Source organism: Mesoplodon bidens (genome assembly GCF_964165515.1).
Source record: "Mesoplodon bidens genome assembly, chromosome: 2".
NCBI lineage: Eukaryota > Metazoa > Chordata > Mammalia > Artiodactyla > Ziphiidae > Mesoplodon > Mesoplodon bidens.
The window spans coordinates 173,660,505-173,685,639 of record NC_138177.1 but is presented as its reverse complement, the minus strand read 5'-3'; positions in this window follow the sequence as shown (position 1 = coordinate 173,685,639).

Below are 25,135 nucleotides of genomic sequence, written 5' to 3'. Positions count from 1 at the left end.
TCAATTCCAAGGCTAGGATATTAGGTTATTAAAGATGCTGAGACTCTGTCTTGGGTTTCTCTTTCTCTGTCTCTGTCTTTTTCTCCCTTTCTTCCTCTCTCTCTCTTTCTCTTATCACTAGCTCTGGGGGAAGCCAACTGCCTTGTCCTGAGACCACTCAGGCAGGATATGGAGAGGCCCACGTGGTGAGGAAATGAGGCCTCCCAACAGCCATGTGGATCAGCCTAGAAGTGGATTCTCCAGGCCCAGGCAGGCCTTGAGATGAGAGAGCTGTCCTGGCTGACAGCCTGCATGCAACCTCATGGGAGACCCAGAGCCATCCAGCTAAGCCACTCTCAAATTCCTGACCCTCTGAAGCTGCATGAGATAATCAGTGTTTGTCATTTTAAGCTGTGAAGTTATGGGGTAACTTGGTACACAGTAGTGGGTAAATAACATATGGGGATAATAATATCTGCCTTGTAGGTTTGTTGTGAGGATGAAATTCAGGTAAGCACTTTGCATGGTACATGATGCATGTTGAAGGCTGTGTGAGATATAACAATGACAGCATAAAGCATATCATTGACAACCCCCAGAGTCGCATACCAAGGGGGTAACAGGGTTGATGATCCTGTGGTTCCCAGATGTCCGGTTTTAACCATTTGTGTCCCCTAAACCTTACTGACCTTGGTGGGCACTGGAGGCTTTGCCAGAAATGAAATGGCAGGATCGGGGGTGGAGGGGCAGAAGATGTGATGGTGGCGGTGACAGTCTCTGGGCCTCTAGGAGGGCGAGCAGCCATGGTATGTGCAGGGGGTGTAGGGCTGAGGCACAGGAACAGTCTGTGGGCACGCGTGCATGCGCACATGTACATGTATGTGCACGTGTATACGCATGTGCATACACATACCGTATATGTTTATGTAGGGGTGTGTGTACAAATATGTGTGCATGTGCGGGTGTATGTGTGTGAACGCGTGTGTATGCATGTGCGTGCACATATGTGCATGTGTATGCATGTGCATGTGAACACTTGTGCATGTGTGCATGTGCTTGTATATGTGTGTATATGTGGGTGTGTTTAGGTCACCTCTGACAACCCTTCAGCCCAAGGCAGCTGATCTGATTCCCTGCTTGTTTCTGGCCTTCTCTCTGTGGAAGGCTCAGAAAAGCCATGGCAACAAAGAGATAATTAATGAGCAGGGATGGGGGAGGCCAGGAGCTGGTATATCTCTGAGACGGCAGAGAAAGAAGCCCAGGAGGAAGGTCCATTGGGGTTTGCTTCCCTGGTTCCGTGAGACTTCTTGGGTAGAGAGATATCAAAGAGGGTCTGAATGGGAGGTAAGCCCCTGGACCTCTAGTCCCAACATTCTAGAAGCACAAGGTTCTCAGCACCCATCAGAGGGCTCCCTTGGGGTCATTTGCTCAAGGTCCTGGAGATCTGAAGTTAGAAGCATTGTTCTTGGGAGGCTGTCTATGGCTTTCCCCAGCTTCTCAGATGGGACTGTGACCTGAACCATGGAGAATTCCTAGATATTGCTCATTGTAGGCACAAGAGCAATGGAGGAACAGAGAGGTTAAGGAACCTGCCTCAGGTCACACAGCAGGCTGTGACAGACTCAGGGCTGGAATCCAGGCCTTCTTGCTGAACACTCTGTCCCCGGGTGGGGCCTAAGGTGGGTGTCTTGGAATGCCCTAGTCCAGAGGCCTCCTGTGTGCATGGGCCCCTCTGGCTGGTAGATCTACTGCCAGGAGAACTGACCCACCCCTGCCTCCTGCCTGGACCAGATGGGCTGCCCTCTCCTCTCCCATCTTCTCCACCTTCGCATTTTCACTGGAATAACTGGGGCAGAAAATTCTGGGGGAGCACACAGTCTGCCAAGTTTGAGTCTGGCATCAGCCTGGGCACCTGGGTACCAAGCAAGTTGGAAATAGAATTAGTAAAGAGGGTCCCTGAGGGGCTGAACTGCTGGGAGCAATTTGGCAACCACCTCTCCTGGCTCCTGCCAGACCATCCATCTTAGGGATGTCTCCTCCCCGCCAGATCCTACCTGCCATGAGCCAGGAACATCTGGGAGAGAGTGTTCTGGCAGGACCTGGGGTATAGATGGGTTACAGGGGTCTCAGTCATGTATTCAATCACAAGGAAAGGGGACTGGTGTGCATCCAGAGTGCCTGCTGGTGCAAGGCACTGAGTGAAGCCCTTGCACATCCTTTGCTTCACTTCTCATCACACCTGGGACATAGGAGTCTCCATTTTACAGATGAGGAAACTGAGACTTAGGAACTCTAGATGACTCTCCCAAGGTCACCCATCTTCTAAGTGGCAGAGCTGAGATTTGAATCTAGATCTGTTTGACTCCAAAGGCTGCCTTTTCCCATCTCTAATATCTCTCTGAGTGCCCTCTACACCCACTGTGTCCAAGTACCAGTCTGGATACTGGAGACACAGAGGTAAATGGGCTATGGGCTTTGCTCTCAAAGCACTCCTAGTTTAGAGCGTGTATTAGCTATTGCTACTGCATGAATGCTGTGTAACAAATAGTCCCCCAAATCTCAGTGGCTTATAACTCTAAGCAATTATTCCTCTTGCTCACAGTGTTTGGGTCGGCTGTGAAGGCTCTGCTTCAGGCTGCCAGTTGGGTCCAGATCAGCTTCCCTTGTCTCCATCTCCTTGTAACAGTGGCTACTCAGCTCCTGCTTTCATGGCTGGGCAGAAATATACAATATCCCCTAAGGCTTCATGTTGAAATGGGGGCACTGTCCTGCTGCTCATATTCCAAGGCAAGTTAAGTGGCCAAGCCCTACATTGATGGGGTGGGGAAATTTTCTTTTTCTACTTGGTGGGAGGAACTGCAAAGTCATACAACAAAGGCACGGATTTCTAACTCTCTAATAGGGAGGCAGGAAGAATAGGGAACAATAATCTAATCATCTGCAGGGGGGAAGACAGACCTGTGATAATACTGTAGTGCATTTCATCAAATTTAGGAAACCATCAACCTTAAGACACACCATTAATTTATGTACCACTAAGAAAGAAAAGTGACCGCCAGTTGAAGTATGATATGATGCTTTCTCAGCTCACTGTATTTTTATTTTATTCTTATGGAAAGAGCTATTAATACTTACTTAGACATAGAAGTGGCAGTGATATGAACAGTCTAGATCAAGTTTCCTCCTGCATAGGCTGTGACAACTATATCACGACAGCCACTGTCTAAGGAGATTGTGAGATGCCATTGATTGCAAGACACATTCTGCTTTCAAACATGCAAAAACGTGAAAACATATGGGTCTTAGTACCAATGAAATGCATTGTTTACTTATTATGGTGAGCCATTGCTCTGGATGGACACTGGACATAGTCTATGTGAATAAACTAACTTGTACCTCTTGACAACCCAAGGGCAAAATATCATCTGCATTTCAGAGATGAGTAGACTCAGGCTCAGAGTAATCAGTTGTCTTGCCCAAGACCCACAGTTAGTGGAAGAGCTGGGATATGAACCTAGGACAGTCTGACTCCAGAGGCAAAGTAGTTAAGAGTGTACACAAACTGTATCTCAATTTCCTCATCTGTAAAATGGGGATGATAGAAGTAACTACTGCGTGGGTTGTTAGACATATTAGACTATTCAAAGCAGGGTCAGGCACAGAGTACTCACGATATGCTGGTCACTCTGATAGTGCTTTTTACCCCTCTGCAGTGAACATCAGTATAATAAAAGCTATGACTGAACTAAGAGATGAGGGCTATGGGAGCCCAGAAAAGCAGACCAGTAGCTTAATGATTTGGGGGGATTGTCAAGTTAGATGTGAGAAAAGTAAAAAGTATGTGATTCATGCATGCATTTATTTACTTAAACATATGTGTTTGCCTACTGTGTGCAAGCACTACATAGCGGCTAAGTTTGAAACCAGAAATTGGGGGGCTAATTTAAAACATTTGAGTTATAAGTTATCTGCAGTGAAATGCACAGATAGTAAATGTTCAGTTTGAAGGTTTTTCACAAATGTAAATGCCTGCCCCAATCACGATAGGGAATATTTCCATTACCCCAGAAAATTCCATTGTGCCCCTTTACAGTAAGACACCTCTCTCCATCTTGTTTTTTAAATTTCTGTCACTGTAGATTAGTTTGCCTGTTTTTGAACTTCATAAAAATGAATTACAGAACGTGTTGTTTTGTGTCTGATTTCTTTCACTCAACATAATATCTAGACGATTAATCCAGGCATCGGTAGTTCCTTCTTTTTCATTGATGGGTAATATTTCACTGTGTGCTGGTTATACACGATTGCCTTGCGGCTCCAAATTCATACTTCTTGCCTGCTGGCTGAAAATGGATCTGGGCCCTTTAAATTTTTTTTTCCCTGGCCAACCGGCAAGCTGAATTTCGCCAGTAGAGGGCGCGGGAGAGCCCATGCAGCAGCAAAGGGTTCTGCTTCCGGGTTCCAGGTGCTCACAGGCAGGCTCCGGCACCACGTGCAAAGGGTTCTGCTTCCGGGTTCCAGGTGCTCACAGGCAGGCTCCGGCGCCACGTGCAGCCTTTCCGGCGCGTGGCTTCTGCGTGGCACGGTGGTCAGTAGCGGCCAGCTGCTCCCCCAGCACGCTTCTAAAGGCAGTTTTGCAGTGGGTTGCCTCTGGTGAGACACCTCCTGTGAGCCGCTTGTGTGGCATCCTCCAGGGCAGATCTCTGGTAAGTTCCACAGGTTGGATTTCTAGCAAGTTCCGCGGGTGTGTGGCACAGACCACTTTTTGCCATGCCTGAGCCACAGGCACGTCCCGCTCAACAAGGTCTGGATGTCAGCTCTGGAGGGTTGTGTGTGTGGGCACTACTTCCGGGGGCTCTCCTTCAGCTAAGGGGTTTTTCATGGGGGACCTTATTCCAGATTTCGGGGGGGCTCTTGCTTGGGGACCCTAGCTCAGCTCCGGGTGGGAGCTCCTCCTTGTGGGGGGGCTCTTCTTTGGGGTTCTATCTTATCCTGGTGAGAGGTTTCTTTTTTTGGGCTCTGTGCTCTATATGAGCCCTAGGGTGAGGGCTCTTCTCTGGGGCTCTGTATCAGCCATGGTTTGGGGGGACTCTTCCATCAGGGTTCTGCCTCAGCCCCAGGGGACTCTTTTTTTTTTTTTGGTGGTACGTGGGCCTCTCACTGTTGTGGCCTCTCTCGTTGCGGAGCACAGGCTCTGGACGCGCGGGCTCAGCGGCCATGGCTCACGGGCCCAGCCGCTCCGCGGCATGTGGGATCTTCCCGGACCAGGGCATGAACCCGTGTCCCCTGCATCGGCAGGCGGACTCTCAACCACTGCGCCACCAGGGAAGCCCCAGGGGACGCTTTCTTTGGGACTTTTCTTCACCTCAGGGTTGGGGGGTGGGATTCATCCTCGGGGAGGTCTACCAAAGTCCTTAGAGGATCTTCCTTGGGGATTGTATCTTAGCTCTGGGGGTGGGTGGTGGATACTTAGGGGCTCAATCTCAACTCTGTGGGTTGCGCTGCTCTTTATAGCTGCTATTCTTACATTAATTAGCCAATGCCTCTTGATTCAGTGCCCTATTATAAGTTAATAATTCATCATTTGAAACTTTCCCTGTTAAAATTACTGTGTGGTTTCTTTTTCTTGGTTGGACCCAAACCAATATAGAATTGGTGTCAGGAGAGATACCGGGAGATTGATCTGTAAATATGAGATTTACAGATTGGTTTTCTCATATCTTTGGGCCCGAGCATGAGCACTTGCCAATAGGAAATAGGGTGTTGGTAACCCAAGGCACGTAGTGGCCTTACAATTAACCAAGGTATCACCCATGGTTGATTGAGATAAAGTGCCACAGAGACGCATCCCTTGGGAGCCTGAGTGATGCTGCCCGTGACTGCTAGGGCAGTATTGATGATTATAAGAACTGTGGGATGGGGTGGATTCTTTTTTTTTTTTTTTTTCGGTATGTGGGCCTCTCACTGTTGTGGCCTCTCCTGTTGTGGAGCACAGGCTCCGGATGTGCAGGCTTAGCGGCCATGGCTCACGGGCCCAGCCGCTCCGCGGCATGTGGGATCTTCCCAGACCAGGGCACGAACCTGTGTCCCCTGCATCGGCAGGCGGACTCTCAACCACTGCACCACCAGGGAAGCCCAGGGTGGATTCTTTTGAGGGCTCTTGAGCACTTACAGAGAAAAAGCGACAAGCTCAGGTCCATTAACTCTCACTCTCATCTGGTGTGAGAACCAGAGAGCTTCCATGCCAGCCCTTACAGAAGCTCTTATTTCTTGCAGTCCCAGGGCTGATACTGCTGAAAGTCAAATACAAAATTTAATTGTGCTGGTTGCTGAATTACAGTGAGAATTGAATTCACATCTTGACAAATTGCTCATGTGAAAATGAGGGTATTAGTTGGGAAAGAAGGGGGTCCTGAAACATGGAAAGGGGACATCTGTGAGACCCAGGTGAAACTGATGACCTCAAACTGCAAGTGGCTCTGAGCCTCCCATATGGGTGGTGGGAGTTTGCCCTCCATTGTCTGAGGAGGCTATTCTTCCTCTACTTAAATATCCTGTAATAACCTCAGTGGGGGCAGATGCCCGTTTTCCTTAAGGTTCTACATAATCACCCCCTGTTGTCACTAGATGTTAAGGATCAAATCTTAGCCCATCCCTTGGTGACAGGGACACAGTAGGACCTACGAGGAAAACCCAAAAGAATTGCTGGACTTTGCTAATATATATCAGCAGAAACCTGGGGAACATGTGTGGGAATGTATTCTAAGGTTTTCTGACCAAAGAGGGCAGCATACAACACTAGACTGGGCTGAATTCATTGCTCTGGATGCCCTTACTAGAGATTCTGGGTTTGATTATTAGCAAGTGCAGCTGGCGGCGGTGGGGGGGGCTCTAACAGCTTACTTGGTTGATTGACTGAAATCTGGACTCAACAGTGGCCTATAATTAATGAGGTTGCAAGGTCATGATGTGGAAGAGGGAATTCAAAGCTTTGGGGAGAAAGGAGTGTTGGGCTGGATGTATTACATGAAATCTGCAGTTCCCAGACCTAAGTCAATTCACCGACCCAGAAGCCCTCAGGAGGCCAGGTCCCCTTGAGGAAGGAGCCTGCATCATTGCTGCAAGTACTTACTTTAAATATTCCTTTAAACCTCCCCCACAAGGACCTGCAGCCATTTACCAGAGTGATTGTGCCTTGGGGAAAAGGAAATGCCCAGATGGTTCTGAGATTACTAGGCACTGGCTCTGAGTACACCGTAATTCCTAGGGACCTACAGTGCCACTGTGGCCCGTAAATCAAAGTGGGGCTGATGGTAGGTGATAGAGTCTTGGCTCCAGTCTGACTCACAATGGGCTGGGCGGGTCCATGGACCCACCTTGAGGTTATTTCCCCAGTTCTTGAATGAAAAATTAGAATAAGGACACTTAGCAACTAACTGTTTTCTTCTCTCTCCTTTCCAGTTTTATTTTATATGCAAATTTTTGTAGGTTAGCTTTACAATTTAGTCTTTAGGTGACAATATTCTGTGGAACTGTGACTGAATTTGAGGGGTAATGAAGACGGTATTATGACTGTGGGACTGTTGGTTTCATTTTATGGAAAGGGTGAGAACTTGGCTTGTAAGAACGATAGCTGTGTCTTCTTAGATAGAAATACAGAGTTGTGTTGCTGTACAGCAGTTCAGTCGTGTGAGAAGGGCTCACGTGGAAGCTGAGTCATCCGAGGGACGGAGTGTGCTGGTTATACACGATTGCCTTGCGGCTCCAAACTCATCCTTCTTGCCTACTGGCTGAAAATGGATCTGGGCCCTTTAAATTTTTTTTTCCTGGCCGGCCGGCCGGCAAGCTGAGCTTCATCAGTAGAGGGCGCTGGAGAGCCCGTGCAGCAGCAAAGGGTTCTGCTTCCGGGTTCCAGGTGCTCACAGGCAGGCTCCGGTGCCACGTGTGGCTCTTCCGGCACGTGGCTCCTGCAGGGCACGGTGGTCAGTAGCGGCCAGCTGCTCCCCCAGCACGCGTCTAAAGGCAGTTTTGCAGTGGGTTGCCTCTGGTGAGGCACCTCCTGTGAGCCGCTTGTGTGGCATCCTCCAGGGCAGATCTCTGGTAAGTTCCACAGGTTGGATTTCTAGCAAGTTCCGCGGGTGTGTGGCACAGACCACTTTTTGCCATGCCTGAGCCATAGGCATGCCCCACTCAACAAGGTCTGGATGTCAGCTCTGGAGGGTGTGTGTGTGTGTATACTCCTTTGGGGGTTCTGCCTCAGCCTTGGGGGTTCTTCCTTGGGCACTCTTTCATCCTGTGGTAGAGGGGTGCTTTCCTGTGGGCTCTGTTCAGTCCAGGTTGCAGGGGGGCTGTTCCTCAGGGGCTCTATGTCAGCCCTTGGGGGATTCTTGCTGGATACTGTTCGCTCGAGTTCTCTTTACTTCTTTCTAGCCAGTCCGTGTTTTTTCGCGGTACGCGGGCCTCTCACTGTTGTGGCCTCTCCCGTTGCGGAGCAAAGGCTCCGGACGCGCAGGCTCAGCGGCCATGGCTCACGGGCCCAGCCGCTCCGCAGCATGTGGGATCTTCCCAGACCGGGGCACGAACCCGTGTCCCCTGCATCGGCAGGCGGACTCTCAACCACTGCACCACCAGGGAAGCCCCCCAGTAATTCTTTATGTGGCACTTTCCCTCTTCAAATTACTGTGTGGTTTTCCCTCCTGATCTATTGCAAAGTGATACACATTGTATGTATAGATATAGTTTGCTTATCCATTTTCATGTTGATATTTCGAATTTGAGGATATTATGAATAATCTGCTATGCATATTCCCAGATGGACAAGCCTTTCTGTGTAGTATGTTTTCATGTTGCTTGGATAGATACCTCGAATGGGGTTCCTTTGTGAAGGCCAGGCTAATGGGTTTTTTTAAAATTAAGTTAATTAATTAATGAATTTGGCTGCCTTGGGTCTTCGTTGCTACGTGCAGGCTTTCTCTAGTTGCAGCAGGCGGGGGCTACTCTTCGTTGCGGTGCGTGGACTTCTCATTGTGGTGGCTTCTCTTGTTGCGGAGCATGGGCTCCAGGCACACGGGCTTCAGTAGTTGTGGCTTGCAGGCTCAGTAGTTGTGGCTCGTGGGCTCTAGAGCGCAGGCTCAGTAGTTGTGGTGCACGGGCTTAGTTGCTCCGTGGCATGTGGGATCTTCGCGAACCAGGGCTCAAACCCATGTCCCCTGCATTGGCAGGCGGATTCTTAACCACTGTGCCACCAGGGAAGTCCCCGGCTAATGGGTTTTAACTTTGGAGGGTACTGAGGAGTTACCAGGAGTTTTGTGGGTCTGTTTTCTTGTAGCGGCGATGGGGTTCATTGTGGGTCTTAGAAGGATTGCTTGGCCTTGTGTGAGTGGCGGGGTGTAGCACCAAACTTAAATTCCCCAAGATGAAGGTGGCAGCTCAGCCTAGTGAGTCTGGCATGTGGCTTTGCTGTAGCATCTATTTGCAACCAGTCTGTGAAATGGGAATGTTCACATGTATCCATAGCATTGTTGGCAGGACTGAATAGGATGATGCCCATGGGGCACTTGGCACGGGGCTGGCATGGGATAGGTGTGCATGGGACGTGACAGCCAACACACTGATATTGTTAGGTGTTTAAGCCAGGATGTTGCAGTTTCTCCCTGGCACTGGCGACCATGTGTTCAGAGATCAGAGCCTGGAGGGGTGGAAAAGGGTCTCAGCACCTTGCCCAGAGGCACCTCTGGACCCAGAAAAGGTGGAGCACAGCTGCCCACTGCTGTCCAGCGCCTGGCGCTTTCTGATGCCTTCTTGTGGCTTTCCTCTGGGGAGTGGACCTGCAAAATGGCCTTGGGGTCTGGGCTGTTTGCCCGGCCCCCTGACAGTCACCTCAACTGGCACCCTGCCAGCCCGAGCCCCGAGCCACTGCACCCCAGCAAGTCAGACGGCCATGATTAGTCAAATAAAATTTCCATCTGCTGAGGAAATTATGAGAGTTATTACTGGCTATAAAACTGATCGGAGGAGAAGGATGGACCTACGGGGGTAAGTGCCTCTAATTATGTGCAGTAGTGACTTTTAAATAAGGTTGCAGATGTCCTCATCAGAGTGAGCCAGATCACCAGAGCGGGCTGGGCCGGAGGGGGCTGGGCTGCTGGGGGCAGGTCCATCACTGCAGAGGGAGGAAGAAAAGGGGCCTTTGCGTTTGAACCTTGGGGGTTGTGGCATTTATAGCGATCCTGGATGCACGCTGCAGGTGCTTAATGAACGCATGTTTCTGCTTTCCCTGCTTCCCTCCCTCTTCCACTGAGGCCTGAGCCCAGCTCCTGGTCAGAGGCAGCAGTCTTTCTAGGCCAGGGTCTTGCTGTCACAGACTCTATGTGAGCAGCCATGTAACCCCATTGCGTCTCTAAAGCTTCGTTTTTAAAATGGACGATTAATTATGAAGCGTCCATCCCAAAGGAACCTGGGGAGAGAAGATCTTTGAGAATGTGGGCCCAACCTTGTTCTGTTACTAATATATGGCTGGGCTCCAGTGCCTGACCCATTTTAACCCCTCAGCATCTGGGGATGAAGGTGACATCCTCCGTCTTGGATGGGAAGGTTTTGGGGCTCATCTGAGGGCACCTGGATGCCAGGTGCTCCTGCTTTTTCGGAGGGGCATAGCTTTAGAAGTCCAGGCCCTTTCCTTCACCCTACTTGAGATGCTGAGAGCAAGACCACGTTTGGGGGGCAAACTTGGGCTCCTGGGGTGAACCGGTGAGGTCAGTGGTCTTGCTGGAAAGGATTCAAACAGGACTGAGGGTGGGGGTGAATTACCCGACCCCAGAGAGAGCAGTTCATAGGGTCCAAGCCCTCAAAGGCAGGGCTTGGGCCTGAGAGTCTGAAGACACACTGTCCCCAGCCTGCTAGGCCAGGGGTCTCTCCGTGGTCACTCTCTGTCCCTCCCCGGCCTCTCCTGCCCACCTTCCCATCAAGCACAAACTAGCCTGCCCCCTCCCTCTTGGACCCTTTTAAAATCAGGGGCACAAGCCCAGGCCTCACAGCCGGCTGCACTTTCATTCCTTAGAGTCAGCTGTTGAATAGCCCACACCTAGGGCCAGGAGCCATCAGGATGTCCTTCCCAGGCCCGGGCCCACCTCCGTGCAGGTAACTCTGGGCTGGGCCCCTTTATCTGCCCGGTGGTTTGAGGGTGACCGTTTAGCAGGTGTGTCTCGAGTCCCCTGGGGCCTGACTGGAGCCATGGGTGCTGGGGCTGAGGGTGGGGCGTGGCAGGCACTGGTGCACGAGGAGCCGAGCCCTTTGGTGGCGTCTGTTGTCAGGGAAGCCTTCTCCCTGGGTCCCCCCCAGACCCCAGACGGGGCCCTCCTACAACTTGGTCCTCTGGGCTGCCGGGGGCTGTGGATGGGGGAATCTGGCTGCGCAGGGGCCCCCAGCTCTGCTGCGGCTGCATGATCTGGGCAGGTCCCCTGACCTCCCGGGGACTTGGTTTCCATCCCTGTGAGTGGGGATGACAAGGCTGCCTTGTAGGGTCAGGGCAACAGTGAGAGGAGAGTGTGGGAGAGAAACCCCTGGCCAAGAGTGGGTCTCTGATTCCGTGTTTGCTTTTTCGGGTCAGGCTAAGAGACCTCTGGGGAGGGGAGGCTTTGGGGCTGGAGTGACTTGAGTATCTAGAACTCTCCCCGGCACCCCACTGGGGGATGAAAGAGCCTGTGACGGGGTGGGCACCAGGGAAGGGCCTTGGTGTCTGTAGGCTCTGAACAACAGCAGGAGTTTGGTCTTTGGATGAGCTTCCGTTGTGCTGATAGCTTTAGCCCTGGCAGGGTTTCACGGTGTATAAAGCAGTGGGTTTCACGGTGTATAAAGCAGTGGCGGGGGGCTTTGTTGGCTCAGCTCCTGTGGTGGTCCTGGCTTGGCCCATGGCACACGCACACGCGCTCATTCTTGCCTCCCCTCTCCCCCAAGCCCCCACCCCACCCTCTTCCCCTGCTTTTGATGTCAGGATAGCAACACAGCCTGCGTCATTCCTGCTTTACAAATGACGAAACATGCTTAGGGGTTGGGGCTGGGCTGGAGGGACTTGGTTTCAGGCCTCGGAGCTCGGACTTCCTGTCACTGTGACGAATGCAGCATTTATGTATTGAACGTGCCCTTTGGTGCCCGGTGCTGTACTAGGGGCAGGAGAAGCAAGGACGGCCAGAAGCCAGCCCACGTGGTGCCCCTGGGGGGGTGGAGAGATGGACGGTGACCAAGCCAGCCCAGGCATAAAAGGTTTCAGATAAGGCGCAGCGCTGGGACTACCATGCAGTGGACGTAATGGATGAAGTGTGCCGGTGGGGAGGGGTGCTTCCCGGTTTCCTCAGTCACATTTGCATGTTCCCGCCCCACCGGGTCTCCCAGCTCAAACGGGCTGCGGGCGGGGATTGGCATTGGGAGCCCCCAGGCCTGGAGCCCGGCAGCTCTGAGCTCCCCCCGTTCCACTCCCCCCACTTCCCCATTGTTGAACCATGATGATGTAGGACCCCCGCCCCCTCTCTGCCGCTCCCAGGGCTCTTTGCCTCTAGTCTGGGAGGGGAGTCTGGTGATTTCCCTCTGGAAAGGATGGTTTGGAGGGCACTGTAGATTCCCTCTCAGGCTTGGAGAGGCTTTTCTAAGGGGCTGATTACATCGCTTCTTCCCAATTCCTTGTTAGCCGGAGGCCTTCTCCGTGATTTCTGCGTTTGTGTCCAGGCCTCTGGCACGGGAACGCTTAGAGCAAAATGCTCCTTCATCTTTTCCTGTATTTTCCCACTGCCCCCGCCCCCTGCCCAAAAGAACGGGAGGTTGGGAGCTTCCAGCTGACAGGTGTAGTGGGTGATGGGCGCCTGTCCTCGGGAACCCTGGATCTGAGATGGAACTCTTTGTTTTATCAGCTGATGACCCCGTGAGTCTGAGCCATAGTTTCCCATTTGCTAAGTGGGGACGGTAACCCCACAGGGCGACACCAGGGTTAATGAGAAAGGGCTCCTCTCATGCTTTCTATCACAGTCATCATGAGTTTTGGGTGATGTGTCCCAGATCTAATAGCAAAGGATGGAAACAGAGCCATGAGGAGTGGAGCTGAGTGAGGCTTAGGAAGCCAGCGGCAGAGCTAGCCGTGGTTCTGTGCCCCTCGATGTGTGCACAAGCCACTGGCTAGTTCCTCCGCCCGGGGGGCTGGCCTTGGGTGTGGTCCTTGGTCCTCCTCCCCTAAGGTCCCTCTGTCTTTCCGTGAGAGTCTGGGTCCCCCTGAAGTTTATCAGCGTCCCCTCCAGCTCTGGATTTCCCTTTATGACCAAAGGAAAGAGCGGGACCCCTTTCAGTAGGAGGCAGAGAACGCTCATTCTGTTGCAAGTTCCCTGAGGGTGAAGGCTGTCCTGGGCAAGCAGCTGACCACAGCATGGTCCTGCCCACAAAATGCTTAGGTGAGTGCTACGATGGAGTTAGATACGGGGTGTGGGAGCACAGAGAGTGAGCTACTTCCCCCGGGGGCTGGGGAGTAGCAGGGAAGGCTTCCTGGAGGAGGTTACACCTGAATGGGATCTTTAAACATGAACAGACAGGAGGCAGGCAGACAAGAGGGTTGGAAGGACAGGCCAGGAGGCAAGAGGGCTTCTGGGTAGGGATGACCTGTGCCTTGTTGTTGCTGGAGGGTCAAGCGTGGGACAGGGAATGGTGAGCACTGACGTAGAAGAGCCAGGTCACGTAGGCCTTGAATGTCAGGCCATGGAGCTTGGATTCCATGCCAATGGTCATGGGTGCCAGGGAAGGTTTGAAACAGGGGAGCAGTGAGATCAAGCTTGCCTTTAAATTGCTTTTCTCTCTCTAGCCCAGTAGTCTTTGACATGGGGGCACTTTTTTGTCCCCCAGGGGACTTTTGGTTGTCATAACTTGGGGTCAGTGGGTGCTACTGACATCTAGTGGGTTGACTCCAGGGATGCTAATAAATATCCTACACTGCACAGGGTGCCCCTCCCCCCACGACAGAGACTTCTCTGGCCCCAAATGTCAGTATTCCTGGGCCCATAGTCGGCTCTCAGTAACGTCTGGCTGAATGAGAATCTGGGGCAAGGCCAGGGGACTGGTATGAAGTCAGCCTGAAAATTGGGAGTTTCCTTCCTTGTCTCACGTTGTTTCTTTCCACTGCTCTGATGGGTGTGTACAGGAACATTACAAGATTCCGCTAGGCAGGCTTGATCGAGCCTGGGTACCCTTGTGACCACAGTGGCCCAGCCTCCTGGGCCCCCTCCGTGGACCCCACCTCCTGATGCCTAGGTCCCTTCCAGCCTCCTCCTCCTCCTTGCCTCACCCACGCGCTGCTGACAATCCACCAGGCCCACTTGGTATGCAGCCGCAGCCTGGCCCGAGAGCCTGGGTTTTAACAGCTGAATATTTCTTTAAAAAAACTCTACTTGTCTCGAGGCCTTCATTCCTCCAACTCTGCCCGCCTGGCTCCCCGTGGGAGTTCATGCAGAAACCAATGTGTTAATAGACAGGCAGCAGCTCTCGTCTGGCTCCCACTTAGCTTCCTGAGGAGAGGGCGGCAGCCTCTGTGCTGCTCCCTGCGCCCCTGCCTGCAGCCCAAGCTGGTGCTTGACTTTGGGCCTTGTGTCCAGGCGGTGGGGGGTGCAGGCGGGCAGCAAATGTCAGAATCCACCTGGTGGCCTGAGCCGCGGGCCCTGGGACTGCCAAACTCTGGTCCCTTCTAGGGCGTGGTCATTTATTTGTGCCTTGTCCAGCCACCCACTCTCCATGAGGGAAACAGAGGGAGGCCCTCAAGGCTGTGCTGGGGATAAATCCAGCCGCTTTGCCCAGCTTTCAAGGCCCTGTGATCTGCCTCCTCCGTACGCCTCCCTTGTCATTGCAAAATTCCTGGAACGCTTCTGAGCTAGGCACCCAGCAAGCCTTATTTTATTCAGTCCTCACAACAACCTTACGTAATAATGGGCATGCTGTTATTTCTTCCGTTTTACAGACCAGGAAGCTGAAACTTGGAGGGGTCACTTGCCCAAGGTCTCACCTCTGGTGAGTGGTGACCCTGGGCCTTAGACCCGGGTCAGTGCCTGCAGAGCCTGCCACCCATGGCCCTCTTTTCAGTCCTTAGCAGGTTTCCCGTGACTTCCCTTCAGTTGGATGAATGAAACAAGGAGCAGCCTTAATCTGTGGAGTCAAAGGGCAGGACTGGCTTCTAAAGCGAGAACTTTCTAGCAATAGACCAGCCTATCTGTGTGATGGGTTTTCTAGCGAGGTGGTGAGCATCCCATCACTGGCGGTATTCAAGCAGGGGCCGATGGCCATTGTCCAGGTGGGACAGAGGGGATCCTTCTCAGGTGTGTGAGGGGCTGGACTGGAAGATGTCCGAGATAAAATCCTCTGAGCCTTGAATTCTCCAAACTTGGAGGAGATGGAGTTCCCTTCCCAGGATGAGGAATGGAGGCTCAGAAGAAGGCATTTCTGTGCCCAGGTTGCCTGTCCCTCCCCTACCTTCCACTTAGCCAGGTACAGAGCAGGTCACCCCTCGTGTCTTGTGTGATGGGCCTTTGGTGCCCTGGCGGGGGAGGGGGAGGCTTTGATTTTGTTAAACACCCTCTATCTTCTCTGCTGAGCACCTCCTGTGTGCCAGGCCCTGGGGACTCAGGGCTGAGGAGAGATGACGGGCACGTGGCCTTGTGTGTGGTCACCAGGCATCAGAATGAAGTCTTGGTCTTCCTCAGATCCAAAGAATGCCTGGCCTGGGGAGGGGCCCTGGGATCTGTATTTTGTCACAAGCTCCCTAGGGGATCATGACTGAGACCTTGATTCAGGGACTGGGGGCACACAGCTCTCAGTGGGCAACTGTGCAGCATTTGGGGGTTCAGCCAGAGGGGACGGGGGAGGGGCGCCATTGGGATTCAGAGCTGGTGGAGAGATGGGATGAGCCAGAACCCCCCTGAAAAGGGACAGGGAACCCAGGGCTCCACTGGTGGGATACCCCGTGGTGGGGTAGCCTTCCTCCCATCCTGGTCTCTGGGGGCTGATATTTGTATCTGCTTTAGTTCACCACTGTGTTCTGGTGGCTGGACTGGGTCCGGCACAGAGCGGGTCTCACACTTCACCAGACAGGACAGCCCCCTCCTTGCCTCCAAACCACAACCTCTTCTTGAACCCTACGGACCAGACCCTGTGCTCAGTGCTTTGTGTCTGTTAACTCATCACACCCTCATCATAAGGCCATGAAGTAGGCATGATATTTACACCCATTTGACAGATGAAGAAACTGAGGCCTAGGGAAGGGAGGGAGCATGCCAGGCCCAGGCCCCTCTCTGTGGCTGGCTCCTCACAATCCTTTAGGGCTCAGCTTCGGTTTTGCCTCTTCAGAGGGGTATGCCCTGACCCCTGGGCCAATTGCATAGACATCAGCCTCCTTGCTTCCTCCATAGCATGTAGGAATGTCCTCTCACTACTGCCCTGGGAAAAAGGTCTCTGAGAACAGCATCTGCCTCATGGTGGGCATAGGGAGGGCAGAGCCAGCTGATCTGACTTGACATCTGGGTTCCTGATGACTATACTTTGCTGCCGCTAGGCTTGACGAGAGCTGTGAGTTCATTAAATGACATTGGCATCATTTCCCGGGTCCCCTGATGCGAGGCAGAGGTTCCCCCGGTGTACCCCCACCCCAGCTTCCAGGGAGTTAAATTTCACCCCAAGTTTTAGATCAGCCGAAGTTCATGCAGCCAGCCCTCCTGCGAAGTAATTACTATAATTTCCCTTGCATCACCCTCAGCTCTTGGCTGATATTGTGACTGAAACGTAAGGAGCGGTGACACTCCCTGCCCTTGTAATTGAGGCTTTGAAAACACTGCCGACATCTCCCAAGGGAGCTAGGGTTTCGTAGCCTGTGTTGGAAGCATCGTCACCTTTGAACTCTGGCTTTTTGACTTCGTGGTTGCTGTGTGAATAGAATCATGACTGAAGGGTGGGACGCATTGATTCACTGTCCCCCCCATGTTGTGTACACATGGCTGATCCAGTTTGGAGGCTCGTGGCAGGCCAGTGAGCTAGGAGGGGTGCTTGGCCCTGACGTGTCGGGCAGAGAAGTTGTCTGTCCCCCTAAATTGCACGGCGTGTGAGTGGCATGGCCTGGCTCCAGCCTGGGTCTCCTGTCCCCAGGTCACGTGCTCTCCTGCTGTCTCCCATCCCTCCTGCTCAGAGGCCCCCTTAGAGAGGACTTCCTGATGATTCTACCACCCAGCGGACACTTGAAGAGCAATAATATAAAAGCAAAAATCATAACCTTGGGCACTCATGGCTCACCCCAGGCACCATCTTCTTTGCCTTGTATATGTAACACGTTTCATCTTCCCAGCCCGCCAGGGTAGGGGCTGTTATAATACCCAGCTTACAAATGAGGGAGCTGAAACCCAGAGAGGGCATGCTGACCTGAGGGCAGGCAGCCAGGAGGTGATAGAGCCAGGGTTGGAACCCAGGCAGTCCCCAAGGGCCAAGCTTCTAACCATCCTGCCTTGTGAGCTGTGCAGAAAGTCAGCCTTCCTGGATGTACTCTAGTTTTTCTTCAGGGACTTCATTCATTCATTCATTCATTCACATTCAACCATTGTTTATGGGTGCCTATTGTGGGCCAAGTGTTGTTCTAGGTGTTAGGGATTCAGTCCTGAGCAAAACAAGGTTCCTGCCCCCATGGAGCTTCCATTCCAGTTGGGGGAGACAAACCATAAGCAGACAGATAATGCAGTTTCAGGGTGGAAGAGCTGTGGAGAGAGATGAATTAGGAAGGAGGACAGAGTGATGGGAGAGGGGAGACCTTAGCTAGAGAGGTAGGGGTGGGTTAGAGACCCGAGGGAGGCAAGAGGTGGGCCATGAGAATATGATGGGGAGGAGGTCTCAGGCGGAGGGAGCAGCATGTGCAAAGGCCCTGTGGTCAGGCTGTGTGAAGCATGCTCAGGGACCTGCAGGGAGGTGGGAGTGGAGAAAGATTAGAGTGGAGAGGTGCTGGGTGGTGGTGGTGGTGGGGTTTGAGCAGAGGAATACGACCTGACTTCCACTGTTGAGGACAGGCTGTAGGGTGAGGCAGTGGCAGAGGGGACAGTGTGGAGGCCGTTGCCGTGATACAGGGGAGAGAGGGTCCTGGCTGCTTCGACCACGGTGGTTCTAAGGATCTTCTTAAAAATCTCTCCTCTCCCCTTTCCTCAACTGGCTGACTTCTAAGCATCCTTCCCTCATGGCCAAGACCTTCTCTGCACTCCTGGAAGGGTAAGTTTGGCTGCATCTATGCCCAGGGCCCCTGGGTGCTGCTCTTTTGTGCCCGCTGGGCTGTCTTGTCCTTTGGTCTCTCAGCACATTGTAAGTCCTTTGCTCTTTGGACATTGAAGATTCGTGCATGCTGTGTTTGTCCTACTTAGGTCCTCAATTCTTATTTTTGGCATCTGCAGAAATACCTGCTTTATATGTAGTCTGCTAAGTACATCTTATTGTTACCTTTATTTTTTTCAAGCAAGAGGTATCACCCCCACTTGGCTTCTCAGTGCACTTGGATTCTGTTTGCTGACACAGGGCAGGAGTTAAGCTGCTTGGCTTTTTCCCTGAACGCGTGAGGTTCTTGGCCTCTTTGGCCACGCGCAAGTGGTACCTATGAGCCTCTCTGATGGGACTGGGTGTCTGGGGATTTGGTTCTGGGAGGCTTATGTGAGCACGTATGTGATGTGGAGTCTAGAGAATGCCAGTTCTCTTTTTTGCAAACAGCAGGCTCTGCAAACAGCAGCAGAAAAAGAATTGATCAGAAGGAATCTCGGGGGATCTGAGGCTGAGCTGAAGGACTGGCTTAAAAAGACCAAGAGCCCAGGTAGCTCTAGGTGGTCTCTTAGCAAGATCTTTCAAAGGCCTCTGGGACCCCACCAGGATGGGCGGCCCCAGCTTTTAAGCACTGCACAGGATGTACTTCCGTGCCCTGGGAGAGAAGGATCTAACTGAAAGGGCTTTGGTCATATGACCAGTCTTGGCTTGGGGGTGTTTAGGACTTCGTGATCAGTGGTCCCGCCCAGACTGCATTTTGGAAGTGAGGGTCAGTCCTGGACAGGAATTTGGGGGTGTTGGTATCAAAAGAAGAGGGGACGAGTGCTTGGCTGCTACAGATACCTAGTGTCCCCTCAAAGGATCTCAGAGATATGTGAGCTGCATCCTGGACCTTCAGGATGCTAAAGGCAGAGCGTGTCACCATATGGAATATTAGAGAACAGGACCAAATTCCTCCAAGCGAATGGAGGAGCAGAGGTCAGAGTGGACAGAGGTTTCTGGGTCTGGGGGAGGTTGTGGAAACTGGGGGTCTGGGTGTTCTTGAGTAGGAGGGGGAAGGGTGGGGAACGGTGCTCTGAGTGAGGCTTACCGCTTGGGCAAAGTCACAGAAGCTGGAGGCTGGGATGTGCCTGCTGGTTTTAGTGGAGGCGGAGACCAGCTGGTGATTCACTCACTGGTAGGGAGTGGGGCATGCAGCTGGAGCTGCTGGCTGAGGATGGAACGGAACACCAGGCGGGGGAGGGTGACTGTGTCTGGCTGGGGTGGAAGCACATTTTGAGTAGTAATGGAATACACTGCTTTATGGAGGACCTACTGTGTGCCTGACACTCTACCAAGTGCTTTGTTAGGCCTTATCTAACTTGCGTAGCAAGCCTACCCGACAGCGCTGCTATCACCCCCACTATGCAGGTGAAGAGACACGGGCTCAGAGAAGTTAAATGACTTGGCCAAGATCGCACAGTGAGCAAATAACAGAAAGGGGATTTGAGCCCAGGCCTGGCTGACGTTCTCTACTCATCTGTGCTACAGAATCATCAGCTGTGAAGTCGGGGGCAGCCTGGCCAGCTCTCCTGGGCTATGGACCCCCATTCTTTTTCCTCCAGCCTTTTCTTCCTCAGTATTCCTAAACAGCATTGAGTGTGGCTATGGGCAGGCAAGGATGGCCGAAGGCAGGGGGGTTGGGGAGGGTCCGAGGAGACTTTCCCCTTGTCTCTGCAGAGGTTTCCCTCCTCCCTCCCTTTTCCCTGAAAAGAGCTGGAATGAAGCTGGCAAAAGTGGAGTCAATAGAAAAATCTAATTTTTACCTTAGACACGTTTGTAGCTGACAGATATTAACCCAGCCTCTGAACTTTGCTTCCAGACAGGTGTGAGCTGAGTCCTGCCCTGGTTGTTGGGAGACCAGCTCTGTCATGAATCTACATGACATCGCATTTTAGGCAGGATGTTCTTCCTCCGTAGGCCTAAGCGTTTCTACTGGTAAAATGGGGGTGCTGGTACTTGGGTGGGGTGTCACAAATTCAAAGACCTACAGGGATCCTCCAGGAGACACAAGGTGTGAAATGGGCCAGGTGTGGGAGAGAAGAGGGTGCTGGAGACTTAGGGGCCTGGCAGGCACGTGCCTGCCTGCAGGGCCAGCCCCCGGTCAGGGCCAACCGGTTGCTGCAATGTAGGGTTGCTATCGCCCGATCTTCAGTTTCTTTTCAAAAAAAGCCAGAACTCTGAATTGTACTTGAAAATATTTCAAATTTTAAATGTTAGCAACTTATTTAGAAATTTGGGGAAAGATTGTGGAAGCCAGTAAGAGCAGCTACATGGTTGGACGCTGGCCTGTGGGTTGCTGGCTTGCAATGCCTGGGCTGGATTGTTTGGGTTTCTTCTAGCCGGCTGAGATGTGGCTCCATTTAATATGCATATAAATAAAAATCAAATATTTGCCTTCCAGATACATTGATTTGTATTTATTGATGACCTCTGTGATTTATAATGTGCATGTAAGCTCAGAGTTAATAATGGGGCAGGAACCTCTTTGAGAAACTTTAATCACAGATTAGGAGTTTGTGTGCCTGGACCTCTCCCTCTGGATTACTTCCGCCTCTAACATCTATCTTTAATCCTTCCTGATGCAGACGTAGCCTAGCCTAGTTTCTATGGCAACAGAGTATGCTGCTTTCTCCCCACATCGTATATTCACAGAGAGAAAAAAGCGGGGACAGCAGCCTCGAGATTTCCATAACCTGGACAGCAGTCCCAGGGACTTCTACTTTCTACCCCTGTGAGATTGTGGGCAGGACAGGTTTATTTGAAGCCAGTGGGCAGCCCAAGAGCAAGATTTGTTGGCTCTCATAAAGTTTTAGAGACCTCTGGCTAGAGCTACTAACTTTATCACATCTGCTGCGGTCGCTAGTCTGGAGGGTACTTGTGGATCAATTTTTTTTTTTTTTTTTTAGTATCCAGAGAGCAATGGGTTTATAGGCCCATTTAAAAGAGCCACTACGAGTAGAAGAGGATCTGGGGGGTCATAGTGGCCAATGAGCTGACCAGGTATTCTGGTCATTCCCACCATGCACACTGAAGCTGAGAGGGCCTGTAGGCAGGGGAAGCAGACAGCTCCTCTGGAGCTGTGGTGTATGTTAGTTGTCAGCCCTGGGCTCTGACAGGAAGAATAGGGGAGTGGATAAGACACAGATATTGGAATCAAATTGTCTGGGTTCGATTCCTGATTCCACCACCATGGGATTTGGGCAATTTCCTTAACATCTCTGAGCTTCCGCTTCCTTGTCTGTAAAGTGAAGATCATAACAGTAACCTCCTCGTAGGTTATGCTGAGGATTGAGATGATACACGTAAAGCATCTAGAATAGGAGTTGGCAAACTGTTCCTGTCAAGGTTCTAGATAGTAAACATTTGAGGCTTTTTGGGCCTTAGAATCTCTGCCAAACTCAACTCTGCTGTAGTAACTTGAAGGCAGCCGTAGCCAATATGTAAATGATGGATTGGGCTGTGTTCCAATAAAACTTTATTCTTATAGGCACTCGAATTTGAATTTCATATACTTTTCATGCGTCACAAATGAGTCCTCTTTTTCTGATTTTCTCCCCAACCATTTAAACATGCAAAAACCATTCTTGGCTCACAGGCCACACATATAAAAACAGGCAGGGGGCTTCCCTGGTGGCGCAGTGGTTGAGAGTCCGCCTGCCGGTGCAGGGGACACGGGTTCGTGCCCCGGTCCGGGAAGATCCCACATGCCGCGGAGCGGCTGGGCCTGTGAGCCATGGCTGCTGAGCCTGCGCGTCTGGAGCCTGTGCTCCGCAGCGGGAGAGGCCACAGCAGTGAGAGGTCCACGTACCGCAAAAAAAAAAAAAAAAACAGAACAGGTAGGCAGCTGGATTTGACCCATGGGCCATAGTTTGCTGGCTCCTGTTATAAAATAATGCCTATTATATGTTCGTTAAGTGTTAGTCACTGAAATTACCTTTATCTCCTTCATTATTATTTTCATCCTAGGAGGGTGGGTTGAAGGCAGTAAAATATCTGGCCCAGAACGGGATGACTTGGGTGGGGAAGAGAGGGTACATAGTGACTGCACTCAGGAAGGGAAGGTGGAGTTTGTTCTGATAGTCCAATAGGGTGTCCTCCGGGACTGATGTATTTTTGCCTCCGAGACCTCTAGCAGCAGCTCGAGGTACCTAAAGTTGGAACAGACTGCCTTGGGCGTAGTAAGCTCCTGCCACTGGAAGTGCTCAAGCAGAGGCCAGGTTCCCCTGACATGCTGCTGCGGAGGAGGCTGGCTCACTGGGTGAATGGATGCTGAGGTGCCGGGGTCCGAGCTGGGTTCCTGCAGCTCTGGCCGGTGCGGAGAGGGGGTGAGGAGATTCCTGCTCTTCCACGGTCCCCTTTCCTAATTCACAAAGCCCCTTGCTCTCTTGCTTCTTGAATAATCCAGCGATGTGTACGGGTCCGGCATTACCCCTCTTTAACAGGTGGGGGAGTGGGGGATAGAGGACAAGCTGGCCGGATCCGCCAGCTAGGTGGGGAGGCGTGGTATGGTGGAAACACACAGACTGTGGTCCTGGACCTGGTTCAGACCCCAGCTCTGCTGCTTCCTACCTTTGTGACCTTCTCTGAGCCTCAGTTTCCCCATCTGTAAAGTGGAAGTATATCATCTCCTTGACAAAGCAGTTGCAAGGCTGAAATGAGTTATTGCACGTAAAACGTCAGCATCCCTGCGGACAGACAGTAGGGATTCAGTCTGCTCTCGTGGCCACCCTAGTCCCAGCCATTGGTCCCAGGCTGCTGGGGTGTCCTGGGAGGGTCAGGGAGGAGCTGTCCTTTGGGACATGGCCTGTCCACCAGCAGTTGGCTGTATCAGAATCCTCTCCTGACCTTGTGGTGCCGGCATCTTCAGGGCAGGGATGGGTGTTAGGGATGGAGTGACTCCAGCCCAGCCCAGACGTCTCTGAGCCTGCAGGGAGGTGAAGCCAAGTCTGGGGCATAGCAACCGCCCATGTGATCCAGCGGTGACAGCAGGTGGGGATGTTGGGCTGGGAGGGTCACCGGCTTCAGGGTCTGGGCCCCCCCGCAGGAGCAACTCACACGGGGGACTCCATGAATCCTCACAATTGCCCTATGAGGAGCCTGCAGTTTTTACCCCATTATATGAATGAACAAACCCAGGCTGAGAGCCCAGCCACCTGTCTGGGGCCACGGAGGAGAAAGTGGGAGAGTCGGGTTTTGAACCTGGGTCTGACAGCAAAAGCCTGCATCTGCCAACCCCGTATCCCTACCTCCTTCCACCTTTTGGCTGGCACTGGAGACCACAGGGTATAGAGTAAGCCCTGATGATGAGAGTAGCCAGCTTTCTGGGGGCGGTTATGATGCTCCAGACGTTGATCTAAGTAACAGTGTAAAGGATAAAAGAGTCAATATTCTCCTACATTGATTAATTTTGTAATCCTCACAAACTCTCTGAGCTATTCCCATTTTATAGGTGAGAAAACTGAGGCACAGACAGGTCATATAAATACTTTGCTCGAGCTCACAGAGCTGAGCGGTAGAGCCTGGGATTTGAACCCAGGAATTCTAACTCTGAATCCTGTCCTCACTTGGCTCTCCTGCCTTCATCGGGCACAGAATAGGTGAGCAATAAACATAAAAACCCAAGACTGAGGCCAGCATGAAGTTATTAGGAGATTGGTGTGTCTTGACTCACCCTGGGCTTTATGTTCCCTCCTGTGTGATGGGGACGTGATCCCCATCACTGCTCTTGCCTCACAGGATGGTTTGTGCATGAGAAGAACTGCCGCTTCTGCTGTAGCAGCCCTTTACTTGTGCCTTAAAATCATCGTGCTATGCAAAATCGCACAATAAAAACGACAGGGTTTATGGGAAAATGGGGTTAAGAGCGCAACACTCAAGCACATTAAAAAAATAGAAACCACATAAAATGGTAGCCGAGTTTTATCCATGTTGAAGGTTAAGAAATACATAAATACTAAGGTAAGTATGGCACTTCATCTTGAAGGAGACCTGAAGTTTGCTTGTGGGAGTGTGTGCCATTCTACCTGCTGGCCGCCCGCCCAGTTCCCACACCTGCCACCCAGTGTGCAAGAGGAAGAAAAGAAAGAGATAAAGAGAGAAAAAGGCAAGAGGAAGGAGAGAAAAAAATACAAAATTGGCTGAAGGGAAATAGTGGGGAGGGCATGAGGTTGCCCTGGGAAGTGGTAGGAGGAAGGTTATGGGAAATTGGATGGAAGTTGTAGCCCCAGGTGTGGATGCGCCCATTGTCTAGAGAGGTGTGTCCTGTCTGTGTCTTCCTACCTGGCTCAGTTCAGCCGGGCAGGGCACTCTGTTTACCAAGTGTTTCTTGTGGATGAACTCTCTCGGAAGCAAACGTGAAATTTGCATGATGCTCAAACTCTCCCCTAATACAAGGATTGTGTTGGAACAGATTTGCATTTTCAGAACAAGTGCTCTAGCAGGTTAGAGCGTACTTTGAAAAGTCAGGACTTAGGAGGCATGGGAGTGTCTCTTAAATAGGGACTTCCTTGTAAGTCGTGCCTCACCCCACAAGGTGGGCTCGTGCTCCGCAATTCAGGCCTCTGGGACTTGAGTGAGGTTGCCTCTCCCCTAACGTCTGTCCCCTTTCTGACCCCCAGCAGCTGGTCTCTCTGATCTCAAGGCCCCACACCGGGTCCTCTACTAAATCTGATCTCACTCATGCATTCCCAGCTCCCTGGAGCCTCTGCCGTTTGGCCGGAGCTCTGGGGGCCAAGGGATTTTTCTCTGGTCAGACCCAGGCGGTCTAAGAATCCACCTTCCTTTGCAGCAGAGCCCACAGTGGGGCCTCCACATGGGT